Genomic DNA, 13,244 nt, shown 5'->3' on the forward strand with positions numbered 1-13,244 from the left:
TAAAAATACTGTTGAATAATCAAATGAGCATGTAATGAGACTAATAAGATATCCAAGGAAACTAGACTCAAATACGAACAACTTATATGAAGGAATAATCTTGGGAAAATACTTAAAAAGGGTCTAAAATGGCTACGCAAAATGTCCCAGAAATCTGTCCGAGAGAGCTTTTCTGGGTTTCTCTCTAAGAACGGGGGAAAAGAAGTGATAAAATGGAATGAAAAGTGCCTTGCACGACTATAGACTCCTGGAGGGGGAAGTTGAGGGCTTGAATGACCCTTGATTGGAGGTGGCTATGTGACATAAAGTGGAGAATAGTGAGAGGAATGGACTGCCTGCAGCAGCTGTGAGAGATGGAGGTAGATGGAGTGGACTTCTCTTCACATCAAGGCACTAATGGGTTGCAGCCCATGGCAATGGATGGTCTGCCATGTGGGGGAGGAAACTTCTCCAAGAAGCTTTGCCAAGGTGGCCAATTTCATGGGCCTTGGTGGGCCTAAACCGAATGGGCTTCAATTTGGGGTTTAAAGGGGGTTTAGTTAGGGTTTGAGAAGCTATCAAGCCCAAAACCAATTTTTCTTGGCCCAATCAAATTCCCAAGGTTTAAAAGGTTGAATAATGATGTCATAACAAGGATTTTATTAATTAATAGCATGTGGAAGTGATTTAATCAAGTGATTAAACACAATGCTAGAAATCGGATTAAAAAGGGTTTGGAGGCCAACTTTAGGGTTTGGGAAAACCGTTTAGGGTTTTGGTTTCAACCAAGCTTTTGGGGTTTCAATTGGATTCCAACAATTTAGGGTTTTGCTAGAGTTGAAATCCTCTTTGGTCTGGCACAATTTAGTTGATCAGATGAAACAGAGCTTTGCTTAGGTGGCATCATCTCACACCTTGACCTCCTTCACAATCCTTCTATTGGTTCCTCATGGTGCGAAGTGTCTAATACTATTCACTATGTGTGGCTAAGATCTTGCCAAGTGTCCGAATAAAACTCCTCCAACTTAATTTGGATATTTCACACTGATTTTGAAAACACTGCACTGGATGCACTTATCGAGGTTACTATTCACTCCAAAAAAATACATAATAAACTTAGTACTGAACAATTCTAAATATTCATATTAACCTACAGTGAAAATCGTTTACCGAAATTCAATCTCGGAGTGCCCCTAAAAATAAATTTCACAATTTCCAACAGACGTTTTGTCCGAAATTATGAAAATAGGCTATTGCGCCATAAAATCCTAAATAATGCACTGAGTTTAATGGCGCAGACCATAACTCATTCTGACACTTCTAACTATCTCAAATAATTAAACTCATAAATCTAGCACCATAGTGAGTGATAACACTGATTATGATGACAGACTAAAACCTAAGCGATTGGTCGATTCGTAAAAACTTATGGGTTTTTCACGCGATTCCTAAAGTCAATAGAAATTCCACCGATGAATTTCTAGCGGCTGTTACAAAAATTATGCACACTAAGCATATCAAGTTGATCATGACGTGTGTGCTGAAAAGAGCTTTATGAATTAGGGTCATGTGCGATTTTGAGCCAAAGTTATGGCCAAAATACCAAAACATGCCCAAAACCGTCCTAATCAAGGAAAGATCATGATTTCCTACCATCTTTGCGCTGATTTGCCACCTCAAGGTATTTCAACGCAGTCAACGTGCAATCTAACAACTCTGCATCATTTGATTCAGATCCTCCTGCATCTCATGGCCCTTCACATGTACATAGTAGTAGAGTCACGCCGCATTAAGGGGTCATATATAGAATGTGTGTAGAGATCCTGATAAAGCCCCCATACTTGACACATCGCATGGAAGGTGGCTGCACTCGCCAACTTTCCACTTAGGACATGAGCCGAGGAAGCCACAACATTAAAGGAACTAGCAAAGCACTCAGTACGAAAGAAATGCGCCTTTGACAGAGGATATGGTGACCATCTCAACAAGAAGTATAAAAGCTGAATCCTAGGTTAGAATAGATTTTTACATTCTCGGTGATACAAAAATTCCCTCTAATGATCAACAAACTGACTTATGCATCAGAGGTGTTTCATCAACCACAAGCACTCATCTTACTTATGTCGCATGTGATCAATCCCAATAACTGGTGTGCGAAACATGTCATCAATAGTGGCGCCATCCGTGGGATCCTTGTAAAAGTAACTTGTCTTTCATATGCTGGCTACAACGCACTCTTAAACAACCCAAGGATAGGAAGCATCATAAAAAAATATAGAAGGGAGATTCACAGAGATGGAGGAGTGCATGAAGAGAATGGCGGCGGAGATGGAGATCCTATGGCAAGAGAATGAAGCCCTAAAGAGAAGGATCAATGAGCCTCAAGAAGACACTGGGCCAAGTCCGAACCAGCATGTCAAATCCTAGAGCACCGATGGAGTAGGCAGCGACGAGGAAGAAAGTATAAAAATGCACCATGAACTACACAACCTTATGGATAAGTATGAGGAGATGGTGAAAAGGATGAGAGCTTCATCGTCAATTGATCAATTGCTCACTAGCAAGAATTTTCCATATAGCGCATAGGTGATTGCAAAACCACTGCCTCCAAAGTTTAGAGTTCCCCAAATAGAGATGTACGATGGGTCCAAGGACCTTCTCGAGCATCTAGAGACCTTCAAGGCAAATATGACTCTGCATGGGTTCCCTAAAGAAATAGCTTGCTGAGCCTTTCCACTAACCTTGAAAGGGTGGTTCGGAGCACTACCACTTGACATGATTGACAATTTTGGAGAATTGGCCCCGTTGATTCTAACATAGTTTATGACAAGCTAGAGAAGAAGGTGTCCTACTACTTACCTCCTGACTATCAAACAACATGAGGATGAGAGCCTAAAGGCATAACTGGTTAGATCCAACAAAGAGCACATGACGACGGACAATCAGGATGAGAAAATCATGTTGGTAGTGCTATTGGGTGGCATATGGCCTTAAAACCCTTTCATGACTAAATTGGCAAGAAAGACTCCCACGACGTTGTGGGAGTTCATGGATAAGGTAGATGGTCTCATCAATGTCAAGGACACTCTCTGGGCCCTGATGGCCCCAGGGAAAACCGAATTAGAACAAGCCGACAAGAGGTCCAACACATAGTGTCGGAAAAAAGCCTTGGAGAAAACTAAAAAGTGGCAGCATGACAAGAGGTGAGAGGAGAACACTTCCTCAAAAGGACAGGGTGCCAGACACGTATGCTCCAGTCTAAATGTGCAGGAAGAAAGTAAACCAAACACTCGAGAAGCCAAACATTATGACTGTGGTAACCATCGTTTATGCACCTACCACTAGATAGAAAGCCACAAGATTGAGGGTTGCTGCACCCTCAAGAAGAGGATGGACGAGTTGGAGAGCCTTGCTGCCTAATATCCGATGGAACAATATGAAGAAGTTCCTCCTCCCTTGTTCCATTATAAATGGGTTTTAAAATCGAGATTTCTTCAATGGAGATGTCCATCCCGAAATGAACAAGAGAGGACTCTTCTTTTTCAGCACGTCAATACTCAACTATATTTGCCAACTATATAGTTAAAAAAAACCATTTAATCTTCATGTACGTCAATATTTTTAAAGTGTTGCTCTCGTATTTTGATAATATGTTTTGTTCCTCATTCTATAACTGGCTCATGTTTACATACTGGTATATGTTCATTGCTTAGTGAGTTATTGATAATTCAAACAATTACCTTCAATATTTTCAAATGATTTTGATGGTTCGACTATGAATCAAGAATAGAAAGCACATGGGAGGCTAGTTGAGCATAGTGGATTAACTACCAAAGGGTACTATGATTATTGGAGAGTATTTCAGTAGATTTGTCTTGTTCTATTGAGTTGGTATTTTGGAAGGTTGACATTATTATTGAGACTTTGTGGAGTTGTTGATTAATTTATGTTGGAATATTTTCCTTGTTGTTCTTGTAAAGGAACATATATGTTTGGTTTGAACAAATGAATTTATGTTTTATAGAGCCTTTGGACTTGTATATATATTGTTGGAATATGATTTTTAGGTGATAGGAACTAACTCCCTGACCCTTTGGGTATGAGGCGTTACATATCAAGTGTATTAACCACATGTGTCTAGGGCTGAGCAAAAATCCGACTCTGACTCCGACTCCAAATCCGAATTCGAATCCGCTTCAACTCCGACAATTTAGAGTCGTAGTTGGAGGTTTCTTTTCTGAATAAGTCAGAGTGGAGGTGGAGTTGGAGTTGGACTATCTCCAACTTCGACTTATCAACTCTGACTTCGGTTTTCTATAAATTTATCATATATATTTTATATAACTATAACTTATATAGTTAGTTAAATTCAATAATACTATGAACTAATTATCGTTCCAAAATAATATACTTATACTATAATATAAATAGTCTAAATCAACTTATACTATAATATAATACTAGTTATTTACATTAGTATATAAAGTCAATTCCTTAGTCATTAATCAACTTGTAATAAAAAAAAGGGAGCGAATGCTCTCTCCGAACGAAAAACCACTAACTCGGCCAAAACCTCAAGATCTGCTGAAAGGGGGTGGGAGCTTCGGCTCCTCGCCCCCTCCCCGTGCCCTCTCCCTCTTCTCTATCTAGTTTTAACTTCTGGGTAGTGTTTTATTTCTTTTTGTGTTCTTAGGCCGAATAAGGGAGGATCGCCGTTCGAGACCTTCCGGCCACCAGTTCTCTACACGCGCCCCACCAGCATGACGCCCAGCCGCCGATCTTCAAAACCTCCAAATCCTGCGTCCATCGGAGTGGCACGTAGACCGTACGAGCGGGATGAAAATTCGGGCAGCGTTGGCGCGTGGTCCTCACGCGCCACCGAGGAACCCTCTACCGACACCACGCTCGGTTGCTGTGGAACCGCTGGCTCCAGATCTTCCAAGTCTGAACGTCGGCTTTCCTCCCAACGTGAACAGTTCTACACGCTGTCTTTTGTTTTGTGTTTTGTGTACTGTCTTTTGTTTCGTTTCTTTGTTGTCCATTTCAGTATTTTGTATTTTGTCTTGTTTCTGATGTTGGTGTAGTTTTTGTTGACCCGAGTGAGGTTTGGGCTTTTAGATCGGACGTAATCCGGGGTAAGGATTTCGAGAGTGTTGGGCGATGCTACGGCCGGTGGTTATACGGCCGGGCTGTTGTGGTCTGTATGTACGCTGGGTGCTCGTTCCACCAGAGCTCGAAATGACGATGCTTGCGGTGGGCATGTCGTCTGAGGTCTCACCAGAGCTTGTGGTCTTGTAGTTGTTATTGTGGTTTTTTGATAGTTGTTTGTTAGTTTAGTTGTAATAAAATAGGAATAGGCTTTGGATTTGTTGTTCTTAGCAGTGTCCCGTACTCTTCTTCCCTGGGAGGATAGAGAGGACCTTTAAGCTTTGTTTTTACAGAGCGCTTTCTCTGCTTCGAGAGAGTTTGATTAGAAGTTAAGACACTGTCCGCCGCAAATGTATTTGTGTGTGGGGAAGCTACAGATCTGTTGAGTTAGTTGGCTTATAACTGGATTTTCTGTGTATTGGAATTTCTTGTATTGATAAGTCACATTTGTAACTTCGATTTATTAATGAAATGAGTATGTTTCATTCAAAAAAAAAGTTGATTTAAATGGTATTTGTTATTAATCAATCCTAACAACTAAATTGGGTGATGAAAAAAATTATAAAAACCATAAATAATAGGAATAACTATTTCTTTCATGCTAAACTAAATAATAGGGATAGCTAGTTGACCCTATTTCATTGAAGGAAATGCTAGTATGCCCCATGAATTTGTTCTCTCATTTTGACCGCTCATGTATTTAAATTTTTTTTAATTATTTTTTGATTAATGACTAAGGAATTGACTTTAAGTATATTGGTGTATTTTAAAAAAAATATATATATATAAATGTTTAAAAAATATGAAAAACAAAACATAAATAAAATAAAATGTAGAATTTGAATTAGTGTGCACGCCCACCTGCAGCACTTTTCATTGAAACCTATTCCTTTTCCTAATATAAAAGTCGTTTATTGCATCAAACATGTCCAAAGCTAACAATTTTAAATACAATTTGAAAGAAGTAAAAATGGTTTAAAAGAGTTATACAGTCATCCCAAATAAATATAATACAAGTCTCGAACAAAAACGAGTGATCCCAAATCACTCCTCGAGTGGAGCAGAATCCTCAGGCTCATCCTTAGCTTCATCTGCATCGAAATCTATATTACCATAAAACGGTACTGCAGGTAAGTAAAATCCAAACAACTCACGAGATTAAAATGTATTAATACAACCAACACGTATGCATATGGTGAGAAATGCATTATTCTCAAAACACAATTTTTCAAAAATGAACATTTTCCAACACACGCCAAAATCTCATTTGGCCCAAAAATAATCTGTCATTTTCCCAGAAAAAGACCCACACAAAATCCATTATCCAAAAACTCGCCATTTTACCAGACAATGGCCCATTAACCAATTTTACCATATGCACCATGATCTCCCCTAGAGACCATCCGCACACCCTGACTCCCATCGCCACACCAAAGGTAACGACCGTGCATGCGACTTCGTAACGAGCGATGCCTAGTTTCGCGCCCAGTGCGTACGTGGCCAAGCATCCTCTAGCCCTCGCTAGCAAACGAGTCACAGAGTCGACACGAGAGCGTTACCATGTCGTCCAATCCTGTTGTCGCCCAGGGGACGTCACTCAATATATTCCACTTCCGAGTGACCAAAGGAGCTCTACCGAGATAATGCCCCATCTCGGCTTGGGGTCGTGATACACACGCACCCAAAATCCTTTCTCACTTGAAAATCCAGTTTTCAATAAAAACATGAACATGAATGCAATTACATGAAAACTCAGTTTCATTTACAAACATGATTATTCGTGCAATTATGCAGTGTACATGGAACAACACATTAACCAATAACCAACAATTCAACACAGCTCAAACATACAAACAACTTCATCCACCAATCCATTCGACCCCCTTACTCCTCGGACTCAATCGAGCAAAACCAACCAGTTGACACTAAAATGAGTTAGTGCAAAAATACATTTAAATCACAAAAGTTCTTTGGAAAAATACTTACAGTGCTATAATATAATTTTCAGAGGATCACGGAGGTGCAAGAAGTGGTAACACAGCAACAGGGAAGGGCTTAGGGATGTCGGTGAAGTTAATGGTGGTGGTTGGCTGTGGGTGGCAGCATAGAGGGCGGTTGAAGACCAAAAAGCCCAAAACGAAAATGTTGATGGTGGAGTTTCATCGGTGACGGATTAGAGCTGGGGTTGGGTGCATTAGGTTGCTAAGAGGTCGAGGATGATGTTGTGAAAGATGGTGGCCAGAGGTGGCGCGACGGTGGCGCTGGAGTGAAGAGAAGGCCGCGGCTTCAAGCCATGCATGGAGGAGAATGGTGGCACGAGAGGAGCTAGAATTTGGGAGGTGGGGTCGCCGGCCAGGGGGAAGCAAACGGTAGCGGTGTCAGACACGGGCGGCGCACGGCAGCGCTGGGTGGAGAAGAAAAAACAGACTGAGAGGAGAGAGCGGGTGGCGTCGTGTGCGAGAGAGAGGAGAAAAGAAAATGAGGAGAAAAAGAGAAAAGAAAAGAAGGAAAGAAAAAGAGGAAAAATAAAAGTGAGGGAAAGAAATGAGGTCCAATCCTTACATCTTGGGTCACAAAAATGATCCCACAAAAAAAATTTCAAAACAGCAAGTTAAGTAAAATAATTTAAACGTAGTGGTTAAATGAAAATAAAATAATTAAACCCGACAATAAACTAATTTAAAATAAAGAGCAATTTAAATGCATAACAATAATTAATATTAAGAAAGCATATCAAAATAATTTTCACAAAATTAAAATGATAAAAATAAACCAACTAAAAAATCTGACAATTTTAAAACAAAAGAATAAATTTTTGAATTAATAAAAATAATCATTCAATTAAAAATACACTAAAATATGGGGTGTTACAACAATACCAATCTGTAGGAACCATGTGCTCTCTGTTTCTCTCTCTCTCTCTCTCTCGAATCTCAATTCTCCTTTATGTTTTTAAGTTTTATCGGTGGCTTTGGAATCAATATTTTTTCATCCGATAGATACCATCCACTCGTACTTGTGATTGTAGATTTGTTTCTTCATTCTTTAAAATTCGACTCTGTCCCTACAAGTCAAAGGCAGAGTTTGATTGGAGCCAACAGAAGTCGGAATTGGAGTCGGAGGTCAAATTCAAATTCTGACAAAGTCAGAGTTGGAGTCAGATTTAGGGATACCAGCTCTGATCGGTGCTCACCCCTATGTAATATGTATCCTTTTGTACATTTTACAACGTTCACAGTTAACTAATTAGTTTCAACTTGGTTAGATCGAAATTGAACCACATAGCTTGTCCCAAAATTAATTTTAGGTGACCAAAAATTATGTCCCAACTATACAAATATAATTTCCAAAGACTCTATAAACATAAATTCATTTATTTCAACCAAACATATATAAAATCCTCTATAAGTTATTGTGGCGCCCCCAACCCCTTATATAAATACACGGGGATCGAGACGCCCAGATGGTGACAACACGGTCACGCATCCCAACAAAATGTGCCCAAGTGTGTGCAACATACAAAAGTGCACAACAAAAATCGCAGCGAATAATATAATAAGTCAACTAAGTACCAGAAATTTAAATACAGGTATCCAAAATAACTTATCTTTAAAAATTTATACAGTCATCCCAAATATATTACAAAAGATAAATATATAAAAGACTAGGATAATAAATATCGATGCACGAGAGCAATCCCAGATCGCTCTCCCAATGGAGCCAAAGCCTAAGACTCATCATCCTCATCTACATCAAAATCTGCAATACCATAAAACGGTATCACAGGTAAGCATAACCCAAATAACCACGTAATAAAAATGCATTAAATGCGACCAACATGCATGCATAAAAAGAAATATACATTTCTCTCAAAACATCATTTTCCCCAAAAATGATTATTTCCAACACACGCCAAAATCCCATTTTGGCCCAAAATATCCGTAAAACAATTTTTCCAGAAAAATGATTTACCCGAAACCTAACCATTTATCGGACACTGTAGGCGGGACTCACAGGCGGGACTATACCACCATCCCTACCGCGTGTACAGTAAACGGGAATCACAGGCCGGACATAACCACCATCCCTGCTTACCACCATCCCTACCACATGCACCGTAGGTGGGAATCACAGGCGGGACTCTACCACCGTCCCTGCTTACCACCATCCCTACAGTTCATTTCCAGACAGTGGATACATAATAAAGCACTGTAGGGGGGAATTACAGGCAGGACTCTACCACCGTCCCTGCTTACCACCATCCCTACTGCATGCACCGTAGGCGGGAATCACAGGTGGGACACAACCACCATCCCTGTTTACCACCATCCCTACTGCATGCACCGTAGGCGGGAATCGCAAGCGGGACTCTACCACCGTCCCTGCTTACCACCATCCCTACAGTCTCTTTCCCTTTTTCTCAAATCAATCAATCCAAACACTTCAACATATTCAAATCATTTCTCACACATGAAATCATAACTTTCCAAATCACACATGCACATGAAAACAATACACGAAAACTCAGTTTCCTTTACAAACATGAACATGTATGAAATAATGGGATGTACATATGCCAACACTATTCCACAACCATCAATAACCAATAACCAATAACCAATCCAATCAATCCAACCAAACAACTCCAATCACAAATCCATCCGACCCCCGAACTCCTCGGACTCAGTCCGACATGTTCAATCAAATACAGTGAAATGTGTTAGTGTAAAAATACATTTAAATTACGAAAATTCTTTGGAGAAATACTTACAGTGCAATATAGCAATTTCCGAAGGATCACGAATACCAACTTTCAAACGGAGGCAAACGAAGATCCAAGATTGATAGGGTAGGGCCTAGGGAGGTCGGTGAAGCTAGTGGTGGTGGTGGTTCGCCGTGGGTGGCGGCGCAAATGGTGTTTTAAGGCCAAAAATATCCAAAACGAAAATGGAGTTGAATGTGCTTCACCGGTGACGGATCAGAGGTGAGGTTGGGTCCAATGGGTTGCTAAGAGGTCGAGGATGAAGTGGTGAAAAGATGGTGGCCGGAGGTGGCATGACAGCGGTGCTGGAGCGAAAGTGGCGCCGCGGCTTTGAAGGGCTGCTGGTGGTTAACGGCGGCACGAATGGAGGTGAGGTTGGTGGGGTGAGGTCGCCGGCGGCAGGGGAACCAAATGGGCTGGGCGGTGAACGCCACCGCCGGCTCACGGCGGCGCTGGCGGTGATGGCAACGGATGGAAAGAGAGAGAGAGAGAGAGAGAGAGAGAGAGAGAGAGGTCGCGCGGGAAGGAAGAAGAAGAAGAAGAAAAAAAAAAGTAGAAGAAAAGGAAAAGAAAAGGAAAAGAAAAGAGGAAAAGAAAAAAATGTAGGGAAAGAAATGAGGTCCAATCCTCAGATCTTGGGTCACAAAAATTATCCAACGGAAACGATTTTAAAGTAGCTAGTGAAATAAAATATTTCAAACACAATGTTTATAATTAAAATAAATAATTAAACCCGATAATAAATTAATTTAATTCAAGAAGAAATTTAAACACGCGACAATAATTAATTTAAGGAAGCACTAAAAAAAATAATTTTCGTAAACTAAAAATCATAAAAATAACCCAAATAAAATTTAATAAATATGAAACAAGAGAATAAATTTTTGTATCGATAAAATTAATTCCTTCATAAAAAAAATACACTAAAATACGGGATGTTACATCCTCCCCCCTTAATTAAAATTTCGTCCTCGAAATTTGTAAGGTCAAACATCACGCTAAAGTAGGCTACAAGATACAACCCAAAACACGCTCGACAAGACCATACCAACAACTTCCAACAAGCATAAGTAATCCACTCCCAAGTCTACTCCTATAGGCGATTCCATTATGCTCGCATTAGTCTCTCAAAGACACACCACGTCTATTACTCCTAGGGCAGCCAAGTAATCCAAAATCTCCATTTCCACAAAAATATTAATACAACACTCAGCAAAACCCAATGATTGTTATCTTCCCACAATAAACTGCTAACCTCAATCAGCTCCTATGCTATAATTTCCAAACCTTCATTGAATTCTACAAGTTGGTAATCTATTAGTCACTTCCAAAGTTAAACATCAATAAGTATTTCCATCATCCAGACCTATTCCCTCAAAATCAACAAGAATTATATTTTAAATCCGCACCACCAAAATTACAATCTCTAATTACAAGTATCATATCAAATTTTCAAACACTACTAATTCCTTAAGATCAACACAAAGTTTGAATCCTTAATTATATCACAACATAACACCATTGAGTACGAAGTAGCTTAACACCTATTAACCAGAAAACTCTCACCACATTTGGTAGAAAATTCTTGATCTCCAAACCCTGAACTATTACACACTTTCCTCAACTCACTAAGAATTCATTCCTGAATTTGTACCAAGTATTACCCTTAAATTTGATATGGATCAAACCCCAAAACCTGCCACTAAAACCTCTAACTAATAACAATTATTTTCCTCAATTCGAACCAAATCTTCAATCCTCATGGAAATACTCGAACTAAATCAATACCTTCAATCTCCAAAGATATAATCCCCTTAAAAATCCCTATATCAATAACGCAATCTCGATCAACCCCATTAATGGTCACAGATTAATTAGTCTCCAAAATAAATCAAGCTAACACACCAAGTCTGCAGAATTAAAATTCCAATCTCATTATAAATCAGTCCTTCAAATTGAAATTCTAAAACCTTAAAATATATAAGAATCAATTTCCGAAATCTGTAAGATTGATGAATGTATATCCAATAATAAAACAATCGACTCCCGAAACTTTCAAAATCTAAAATATTAAATGATAACAAAGCATTTCCTAAAGTCTGCAAAACCAAAAACCCTTGGTGAAATTTTCGTAAATCTACCCTTAAAAGTTTGTTGAACTTACAACCTACTTATTCTAAAGCCTCATGTCAGATTTCTACGAAATCTATAACCTCAATTATTCTACTTCCCAAAGAGATCACTCAAACCAAACCGTTCCCTTCATGCCACAAGATTACAAAAGCAGATCATGTCGATAAAAATTTGAGCCTACTACACTAAATATTTATACTTAACAATGGCATTCTCGGTCGTACCATCTCCCTGCCATAGCGAAACCCTTAACCCCACATTCAACTCAAAACAGATTAAAATAAAACTATAGCAAAAATAAATTTAACAATACATGAATATAATTGAAATAAAATAGAGTAAAACCAACAAAATATAAAAACATACAAGAAATTAAAACCATTAATATAACATACTTCAAACAAAATAATTTCAAATCACAACTTTAAAACTTTCTGGTACTACACCTACAGGACATGTGGTTTTACCCAAAGTCGAATTGCTCTGATACCACCTATGGCGCCCCCAACCCCCCTTATATAAATACACGGGGATCGAGATGCCAGAATGGTGACAACACGGTCACGCATCCCAACGAAATATGCCCAAGTGTGTGCAACATATAAAAGTGCACAACAAAAATCGCAGCAGATAATATAATAAGTCAACTAAGTACCAGAAATTTAAATACAGGTATCCAAAATAATTTATCTTTAAAAATTTATACAGTCATCCTAAATATATTACAAAAGATAAATATATAAAAGACTAGGATAATAAATATCGATGCCCGATAGCAATCCCAGATCACTCTCCCAATGGAGCCAAAGCCTAAGACTCATCATCCTCATCTGCATCAAAATCTGCAATACCATAAAACGGTACCCTAGGTAAGTATAACCCAAATAACCACGTAATAAAAATGCATTAAATGCGACCAACATGCATGCATAAAAAGAAATATACATTTCTCTCATAACATCATTTTTCTCGAAAATGATTATTTCCAACACATGCCAAAATCTCATTTTTGCCCAAAATATCCGTAAAACATTTTTCCCAGAAAAATGATTTACACGAAACCCAACCTTTTATCGGACACTGTAGGCGGGACTCATAGGCAGGACTATACCACCATCCCTACCGCGTGCACAGTAGGCGGGAATCACAAGTGGGACACAACCACCATCCCTGCTTACCACCATCCCTACAGTTCCTTTCCACACAATGGATACATAACAGA

The sequence above is a fragment of the Juglans regia genome, chromosome 10, assembly GCF_001411555.2.
Source record: "Juglans regia cultivar Chandler chromosome 10, Walnut 2.0, whole genome shotgun sequence".
NCBI classification, from domain to species: Eukaryota; Viridiplantae; Streptophyta; class Magnoliopsida; order Fagales; family Juglandaceae; genus Juglans; species Juglans regia.